Below are 10,133 nucleotides of genomic sequence, written 5' to 3'. Positions count from 1 at the left end.
GGGGGGGGCTAAGAAGCAAAGGCAGAACCAAGATTCACTGTGAAGGAGTGAAGAAACGAGAGTGGGTCCCTTTGAAAAGAAATATAAGGAAGGAGAGCAGGTCCTTGGGATAACTGGATAACTGACATAAAAAACTAGAGAAGCGTACTACCATATCTATGGGATGTGTTCACAGTACCCAGCGCCTGATGGATCCACAAAGGTAGTGGTCCACGATGTCCCAGTTGAAATCCTGCAGCTGGCTGAGGTGAGGTTTAACCCTTCAGTGGTTAATGGTTGAGCATGGCATTTGCAATGTCAGGGTTGTGCATTTGAATCACACTGGGGCAACCCATCGGAAGATGTATGGATGTATTACTGTAAGTGGCTTTGGATAAAAGCATTGGCTAAATGGCAAATTCTAATATTACTACAATATTACCTCAGGAGACAATCATTTTGGGGGACTTGCATGGGATATGAATAGATTGACCATGATTCTGTACTATCTAGGTAGTTATACCACTTCTCAATTTATTGTGCTGTGAGTATCTCGCCTAATGCTTTTTGGAGTTGTCTTGTGACCCATCAACATGTAAACAAAACCAATGATTCTAGCCAGGACCCCCAGTCTTAAACCATAATGTAGCAACCTAGTCTATGGAGAATGCTCTGTCTGTGACACAACCAATAGCAATTTACGGGACATGTTTATGGATAGTGTCATGCAGGACCGCAACTTTCACTGGTGACGGGGTGGGCATGTTCCCCCCACATTCTGAAATTGCATTTTTGTCCCCTCCCCCATTTTTATAATTGGAATGTGATACAAAACGCGGTACCGGTGCGCTTTAGGAACATGCGGACACCTCCGAGCGGCCGTGTAGGCTATACACCCAACTGAAAATATATATAAATTAACAAAATACTAGTCCAATTGCCACCCCACTTTTAAAACCAAAGTGGCGCCCCTGGTGTCATGTGAGATATAACAAACACAATCAAAAACGGTTCAGATTGAACTTCTAATCAGTGGTTTCAAAGTCAGTTCCTCGAGGCTAGATGTATGTGCAATCGTTTTTGTTCCAGCCCAGCCCTACCACACTTCATCTAACTTAACAACACCCTGATTAGTTGAATCTGGTAGTGTATGTGGATAATTGTCATTTTAATCACAGTATCACATGGCATGGTGGTTACTGGAGTTTGCTAATGATTGTTCCTCACTGTCTTTTGGACTCTGGGCAATGTATGACTCCGTAGCTGTTGGCAGTATTTAACCATGTCAACCTGATTTAGCATGACACAGGACTTTGTAGGATGCTTTGACCTCATTCATTGATGTTGATAAGAAATACAGTATAATTTCCAATGGAATTATTACCTGGCGGAAATTGAATCGGTGGCTAACTTAGAGAATTCCTGAAGCACGTAGCTCGTAAAAATAGTCTGTCCTTGGTTGCAACACTCACAACCAAGTTCCAAACTGCCTTTGGAAGCAACGTCAGCACCAGAACTGTTTTTCAGGAGCTTGATGAAATGGGTTTCTATGGCCGAGCAGCTGCACACAAGCCTAAGATCACCATGCACAATGCAAAGCGTTGGCTGGAGTGGTGTAAAGCTCACCGCCATTGGACACACTTCACCATCTGGCAGTCCGGCGGACAAATCTGGGTTTGGCGGATGCTAGGATAACGCTACCTCCCCCAATGCATAGTACCAACTGTAAAGTTTGGTGGAGGAGGAATAATGGTCTGGGGCTGATGTTCATGGTCCCCTTAGTTCCAGTTGAGGGAAATCTTAACGCTACAGCATACAATTACATTCTAGATGATTCTGTGCTTCCAACTTTTTGGCAAAAATTTGGGGAAGGCTTTTTTCTGTTTCAGCATGACAATGCCCCAGTGCACAAAGCAAGGTCCATACAGAAATGGTTTGTCGAGATCGGTGTGGAAGAACTTTACTGGCCTGCAAAGAACCCTGACCTCAACCCCGTCAAACACCTTTGGGATGAATTGGAATGCCGATTGTGAACCAGGCCTAATCGCCTAACATCAGTGCCCGACCTCACTAATGTTCTTGTGGCTAAATGGAAGCCCCCGCAGCAATGTTCCAACATCTAATGGAAAGCCTTCCAAGAAGAGTGGAGGCTGTCATAGCAGCAAAGAGGGGACCAAGTCCATATTAATGCCCATGATTTTGTAATGACATTTTTGATCAATGTCCACATATAGTACCTGGACCTCAATGTCAGTTGCACTGCTTTCCCCCCCATTCTTCCCTCTTGTCAGGGACTGATTTACACCTGGGACACCAGGTGGATGCAATTAATTATCAGGTAGAAGAGCAAAAAAGCAACTGTACTCTGGACCTCCAGGGTAGGACTTGAATATCCCTGATCTAAAGAAAAAACAGTGGCATGGGTAGACACACACATGTAAACACAGCGATCCATTTGTCTTTATTTGTTGTATAATATTAATGTTTATGATGGGCAATGTTGTCTACACGTTACATTACTCCAACCCACGGATACTGCAATGTCACCAATGCACATCGCTCTCTTGTATGCCATTGCCAATGTTTGAGTTGTTCATATCAATGTTTGAGCCAAAATAGGGTCCTTGTTGACTAGGTGCATTCCTCAATGGAGAGCGATGTTTTGTCTTACACACGCTTTCCCATTCCTATTCGGAGAGTTGCATGGCTATTTTTGAGGTGACACTCCTGCTCATGGAAAGTGGGGATACACAGTGCCTTGCGAAAGTATTCGGCCCCCTTGAACTTTGTGACCTTTTGCCACATTTCAGGCTTCAAACATAAAGATATAAAACTGTATTTTTTTGTGAAGAATCAACAACAAGTGGGACACAATCATGATGTGGAACGACATTTATTGGATATTTCAAACTTTTTTAACAAATCAAAAACTGAGAAATCGGGCATGCAAAATTATTCAGCCCCTTTACTTTTTACTTCAATGTTTCAATAGTTGTTTTTTTAAAGTATGCTTGCGTAACACAGCCCTTCTAGGACAGCCATTCCACTTCCTATTAGTCCCATTCCAATGAATATAATTTGCAGTACGTCTTGCAGTGACAGCAGGTTAAGGGTAGAAAAAATTGAGGTTAGTTATAAAAAGTAATTTTATATAAATCAATGGAATTACATAACAACCCATTAGTCATATAGGCTATGTTAGTGATCATATCATTACTTTTATTTATTTAAGCAGAACTTTGCGCGTTTAAAAAAAAATTGATTGAGAAACAAAACAGTCGGTTGCTTTAGCAATGAGAAAATTCCATTGGTCATAAAGTAATATTCCTCTCACCTTGCGAGTTTAAATGAAATCACCAAATCGACGCATATCTTAGTGGCTAGCTATGTGAACAGTGTCTGGTAAACATTAACGTTAGCCAGTACAATCTTTGCTTCCGAAGCAGCACGTGGAAAATTGATTCAGATTATATGGTAAGAAATGAAAATAATAAATATGACGTACCAGAAGAAACCGAATTACATGTTTCATTCAATAATTAAGTGGATTGGAAAGGAGAAAGTATAATTGGTCCATTTGGCGCAAGCTACCTAACGTTCGCTAGCTTGCTATCGTTATCTAACGTGACCTGGCTGGCATGCATTTTGGTAATATAACTTAGTTAGCTAGCTAGATACGATGCCGTGCTTATCATGTCTTTGTAACGATATTTGATAAATTAACCAGTGATTTAAAAAATAAATAATAATTAGCTGTTAGGGCTAAACTATGACATTATATTAAAAGATTTTGAAAATTATATAGCTAGCTACAAGCTAACTAGCCAACTTTGAGTTGCGAGTGTGACTAACCTTGACTTTATAATTTGTATTGTTTGCATGTCCTTGCAGAGACCACATGGTATATTCAATTACAAACCAAAATAAAACACCGTCAGGAAAAAGTTTGGAGTAATGAAAACACGGAGGAGGCTATAGGGTCATGTCAATCAGTAATGGCATATGTAATGTTTAAAGTACCAAGGTCCACCACAGGTGACAGAAAAAGTGGAAAGGTTCCTTCCCCCCACCAAGGCCAGAGTGGCATACGGCACTGCCATTAGGAGTTAGAAGAAACTCCGGAGGTAACGTCACCCCATTAGGCCAAACATAGTGGTTGTTTTTTAGACGGAGGCAAAACCCCAGAGCATGCAGAAGGTAGACGACGTCCTTAATAGATGCACAGCCAACCAGGCTACAAAACCGGATATGACTGAATACTTTGAGCTCCTGGAGAAGACGCTGGAGCAACATGGGTTGAAGGATAAACCCTGTCAGATTTACAACTGTGCTGAGACAGGGTTCCAGATGGATGCATCTAAAAGAAAGGTCCTTGCACCAAAGCGCTCAAAATAATTGCATCCAGTCACTTGGTACACGTCACCGTGTGTCAGTACTGGCTTGCTTTAATGCGGCTGGTGAAGATGTCCCCCCTTTCATAATTTTTGTAAAGAGATTCCCAGGAGGACCTTACACCAAGGAAGGTACAGCTAATGCTCTGAAACATCGCCATCAGGATACATTGACTATGAACTCGTCAGGGGGTGGTTTAGGAATCATTTAATCAAGTATGCTGTGAAAACACGCCCCCTGCTGCTGGTGTTTGATGGAAACAAAAGTCACCTTGATCCGGATGTGATTGAGGCAGCAAGAAAATAACATTGTGGTCCTAGTTCTTCCTCCAAACAGCTCTCACGTTCTGCAGCCCTTGGATTTGACCTACTTCTCTGCTTTGAAGACTGGGTTTTTCAAGGTGGTTGGAGACCTTTGCCACTTAAACTCCGTAGTCATTTCCAATATGGACTTTCCCGTGGTTCTCCGTAAGCCGTACCAGCAATGTAAAGAGCGGAAGATTGTAGTCAGTGGGTTCAGAAAAATTGTGATCTTCCCCTTTAATCCCAGTGCCATAGATTGGAGTAAAGTAGTTCCCTTGACATCCAAAAAGCAACAGCCCCAAAAGACTGCGACTCCATCAGCGCCACTCCATCAGCGCCACCATCAGCAGTAACTCCCAGCAAGTACATGTCCACACCCTGGTGGCAGCAGGACTGAATAATCCAGAATTGGCTGAGGTCTTCACAGAGATGGATAATTAAAAGAAGACTGCACCAAGACCAAGTAAGATGAAGACCCCACTGTAAGCTAGGGTTATTGAGGAAGAGTATGAGAGGGAGATGAGACTGGAGTCTGCAAGGAAAAGAGACAGCAAGACACCACCTCCTCGTAGCACAACCCCCCCGATGCCACGGAGAACCTCCAACCAGCCCTGCTACTTCTCCATCAGAGGGGGAAACTGCATCTCCCGCAGGTAATTATCAGACATTTTAGTTCATAACGCCTGACTGAGAAATACGTTAATGATATAGAGTGGCTCATTATCATGAAATATATGTAGGCATGTGAATCATGCTTTCATCATGCTTTCAGCCATTTCAACTCGTATTAGGCTGAAATACTCACCTTAAAAATCCCACCGACGCCATCAATGTACACCCCCATTATACTTAATTTCTCTACAGTCAAATTAAGAAAAGGTGCCCCTCCCTGAACTCCGAGCAGGTCACATCAGAGTACTGAGGAGGGGAGAGACTGAGAACTGGAAGCTGAACAACAAAATAGCAGAGGTCCTCAAACCAAGAGAGCTGGGTTGAGGCACAAGAGATTGGACTATGGTGATAACTCCCAACGATGAGGATGGTTATGGTATCAATCAAGCCTCAGCCAAGGTAAGAGGAAATGTGATCATCTTTCACCTGACTGATTTGGAATGGGAGTTCTTCAGGTCTTGGAGTCTTTCAATACTGTGAATTTATTGGCTGAGCAAAGCTTTGAACAAGCAGGGCTGTATTGAATCTGCTATAATGTACCAGAATCTATGCATTTAAGCTATACTGTAAATATTCCCATAGATATTCACCTCATCCTAATCTTTACATGCAGTAAAGTGCAGAACTTCACTGGAATGCTAACACATGTTGTTCCCTGCAGACTATTTCTCCCCTGAAGAGAGTATTGCCAAACACACACACACAAGGATCGAGGTAGTACACAGAAATATGTGGCAACCATGTTCAGATGAGGATGTTTCTGAGATCTCTGACATGACCTCAACAGATTTTGAGGACAACGAATATGAACAGCAGGCTAGTTTAAATTAATTTGGATGATATAGGCTAAATTAGAGCTGGGCGATATAGACATAAATCCATATCGCGATGAATTGCCTGAACTGATGCGATAATGGTAAATAGAATGATATGTCTAACATTAATGTACACCACAGTTTTTATTCTCTACTACTACTAGTTTAATGGTTGTAGCCATCAATTGTCCCATTTACAAACACCATGTTAGCAAACTTATTTCATTGCAAACTTCATATTTCTCAAGTGTAAAATAATCATTGTAATAAATATCATCAAAATGCCTGTGAAAAGTGATCGGTACGGTCGGTGTCAATAATTTTCGCTTTATCGTCCCATGTCTAGGCTTAATGGCTGTGCATAGCAGGTTGTCATTAGTCTCTATATCGATTTGAGATTATTTGAATGTCATGTGAATGATGGTTTCTTAGTGACAGGTATTAAATTGGCCCCTGTTGGATTACAGATTGAAGCATTGAGGAGAGCAAAGATAAGGCGTTTGATGTAAAGGAAAACAGTTAGTTAAGACATTGCAGTTTAGGATGTGTAGGCCCGGAACAAACAACAATGTTAAACTGCAAGGTAGCCTAATAAATGCTTTCACAGGGTGCTCTATGTTTTTTACAGCACTGACACAACTCTTTAAAAAAAAAATGTGTATCTTTCAGAATCGGATGATGACATCACCGATGACAGTTCAGATGACGAACCCTTGGTTAAGATGATGACCAGGAAGCCATCAAATGAGGAGCTGAAAACAACAGTTAAGAAACTGGGTGCCCATGTCGACCTGGAGAAAGTCACAAGGACATTTTCAAGAAGGTTAGTCATTCTAATCTTTTAGTTCATTGAGTTCATACACTGAACGCTCACATATTTCCTCATGGATGAATTTAGGCTATACAGTGCATCTTAAGAACCTGATAGATTAACAATTTAAAAATATATATATATACATATATATAGTCATTGTCGTTACTTACAGTTTGCTTATTCTCTTACGATGGGTTTCAGGTTTTTAAAATGTACCCTCGTCATGACCTGTCAAACAAGAATTCCTACATCAAGGAGACAGTGAAAAAGGTGATTTCCTTTGTACCATGTTTGACTTCCCATTGCCATAAAAATAAAATGTTGCCAAAATGATAGCATATTTACAGTAACACGTCTTGAATAAATCTGCACAGCTGGAGTTTAAAATATAAGGTATAATGAGTTCTGTGATAATTATTATTCTAGCTTTGAATGGTTGTATTTATCCATTTTATCGTCCATGGTTGAATATGGTTTCCAACTCTGTTACACTATTGTGTTTTGCCTTTTTGTTTTTCAGTTGTCGGAGTGAAGTCTGGAGTTCTTTGCTAAACGCCACCCTCCATGAGGCGGCAGCAAGTAGCCTAGTGGTTAGCATTGGGACAGTAACCAAAAAGGTTTCTGGATCGAATCCCGTGCGGACAAGGTAAAAAGTGTCATTCTGCCCCTGAAGCAAGGCAGTTTAACTCACTGTTCCCCGTGCGCCGAAGACGTGGATGTTGATTAAGGCAGCCCCTCCCCCCCACCCCGCACCTCTCTGATTCAACTGACACAATCAGTTGTGTTGTGACTAGGTAGGGGTGGTATACAGAAGATAGCCCTATTTGGTAAAAGACCAAGTCCATTTTATGGCAAGAATAGCTCAAATAACCAAAGAGAAACGACAGTCCATCATTACTTTAAGACATGAAGGTAGGTTAAAATGGACTTTGAAAGTTTCTTCAAGTGCATTCACAAAAACCATCAAGCGCTATGATGAAACTGGCTCTCATGAGGACCGCCACAGGAGAGGAAGACCGAGAGTTACCTCTGCTGCAGAGTATAAGTTCATTATAGAGTTACCATCCTCAGAAATATCAGCCCAAATAAATGCTTCACAGAGCTCAAGTAACAGACACATCTCAACATCAAATGCTAAATGACTTAAATGTAAATGTTTAGAGTTGACTGCGTGAATCAGACCTTCATGGTTGTATTTCTGCAAGGAAACCACTACTAAAGGACACCAATAGGAAGAAGGGACTTGCTTCTGACGAGAAACACAAGCAATGGACATTAGACCGGTGGAAATGGTCTGAGTCCAAATTTACGATTTATGGTTCCAACCGCCGTGTCCTTGTGAGACGCAGTAAGTGAATGGATGATCTCCGCATGTGTGGTTCCCACCATGAAGCATGGAGTAGGTGGTATGGGGCGCTTTGCTGGTGACACTGTCTGATGTATTTATTTAATTCAAGGCACACTTAACCAGCATGGCTACCACACCATCCCATCTGGTTTGGGCTTAGTGGGACTATGACCCAACACATCTCCAGGCTGAGTAGGCTATTTGACCAAGAAGGAGAGTGATGGAGTGTTGCCTCAGATTACCTGGCCTCCACAATCACCCAACCTCAACCCAATTGAGATGGTTTGGGAAGAGTTGGACCGCACACTGACAGAAAAGCAGCCAACAAGTGCCCAAGCATATGTGCGAACTCCAAGACTGTTTGATAAGCATTCCTCATGAAGCTGGTTGAGAGAATGCCAAGAGTGTGCAATGCTGTCATCAATGCAAAAGGTGGCTACTTTGAAGAATCTAAAAATCTATTTTGATTTGTTAAATACTTTTTTGATTACTACATGATCCGTAAGTGTTATTTCATAATTTTGATGTCTTCATTATTATTCTACAATATAGAAAATAGTAAAAAATAAAGAAAACCCTAATGAGTAGGTGTATCCAAACTTTTGGTACTGTATGTTGCCCACATTGTTGACTGTACTATGCATTGTAGCCTATTTTACTGTATCATAGTGCTGTCCTCTTCCACTGATGGTCCTGTTAGTTTATTAAAGCTAATTCCAGTCAACCTTTTGAATTCACAATGAAACATTGTATCCTATGTTATTTAAAAACTAATTTTACCCATCAATGATAATGAATTACCAAATCACTTGTAAGAGAGGAAGTTCCTCCTCTCCTTACAGTCCCTGGTTCTCCAAAGCTTGCTCTCTCAGGCCAGGGTCCAACAGCGGAAGGGTTGCGTAGGGCAGCCTTTCCCCGGTCCAGGCCTGGTACTCCAGGGGTCCCTGTTCACCCACATCCAGAAGCCACTGAAGAAGCATGGACTGGTCCCTCTGGGCACGCTTTAAATGAATCAATTTCTGGAGCTGTTCAGTCTTAGACAGCAAGCTGGTGAGGTCTGTGATCCCTGAAGTGCTTCAACGCCTCCTTCCACATCTTGTTCTCCTGTACCATCATGTTTAGCTACAACCTTGCCTGCCCTGTGAACGGTCTTGGTTTCCACTGATGCGATGCTGCCTGGCCAGAGAAGGAGAGCTTTGGGGAACTTTCTCTGTTAGTGAATTACCAAATCAATTATCAGGTAAAAATGATTGGGATACAATTAGGATGGACAATATTATCATTATTATTTAATAATTATAACATTTTAAATGTCATCGTTATTTCCAATTCAAATAAAGATAACATGATATTGTTTGTTTGTAAGATTCTAACCACCTTTATCAAAGGCTCATAATCTTCTTTTGAGGGGGATTCAAGACAAGTTATCTTCATCAGGCAAATAGTGAAATCAATAAAGGTATTTGATAAGTTTAAATCCCTTGAGATAGAAAGAAGAATTCCAAATTGGTTTGGTACCGAATGTCTGCTGCAATGTGGCTGAGACCTATCTGCTCTTCTCCTTTTTCGCCACTAGGTGCTGCTATTTTATAATCTGCACTCATTGTAGGCTTGTGAGGGACTGACATGACAGGCAAAGATGAGAATACAGTGTGCACAATTTATCCTATTGTAAATGTTTTTAATATTTTAACCAAATTAATGTGGTAATATTATTCACATTGGTGTTTTGCGGGGACTATTTAATGAAGCTGCCAGTTGAGGACTTGTGAGGCATCTGTTTCTCAAACTAGACACTCTAATGTACTTGT

At 41.4% G+C, this 10,133-nt stretch overlaps 1 long non-coding RNA gene across 4 annotated transcripts; it reads left to right on the top strand.

The window, feature by feature from the left end:
• On the top strand, positions 1 to 7,727 carry LOC124027150. 4 transcript variants are annotated; one of them, XR_006837369.1, is made up of 6 exons: positions 1 to 247; positions 3,871 to 5,326; positions 5,578 to 5,744; positions 6,830 to 6,983; positions 7,176 to 7,244; positions 7,495 to 7,727. It is a non-coding gene; the product is annotated as an uncharacterized LOC124027150 (long non-coding RNA). The 4 variants fall into 4 exon arrangements; XR_006837367.1 differs by lacking the exon at positions 1 to 247 and adding an exon at positions 2,897 to 3,453 and having other exon boundaries at positions 5,538 to 5,744; XR_006837368.1 differs by lacking the exon at positions 1 to 247 and adding an exon at positions 2,899 to 3,627.
• Positions 7,728 to 10,133: the final 2,406 nt, after the last annotated feature.

Source organism: Oncorhynchus gorbuscha, linkage group LG03 (genome assembly GCF_021184085.1).
Source record: "Oncorhynchus gorbuscha isolate QuinsamMale2020 ecotype Even-year linkage group LG03, OgorEven_v1.0, whole genome shotgun sequence".
Lineage (NCBI taxonomy): Eukaryota > Metazoa > Chordata > Actinopteri > Salmoniformes > Salmonidae > Oncorhynchus > Oncorhynchus gorbuscha.
The sequence above is the reverse complement of the archived record's forward strand: the minus strand, read 5'-3'. Positions and strand labels throughout refer to the sequence as shown.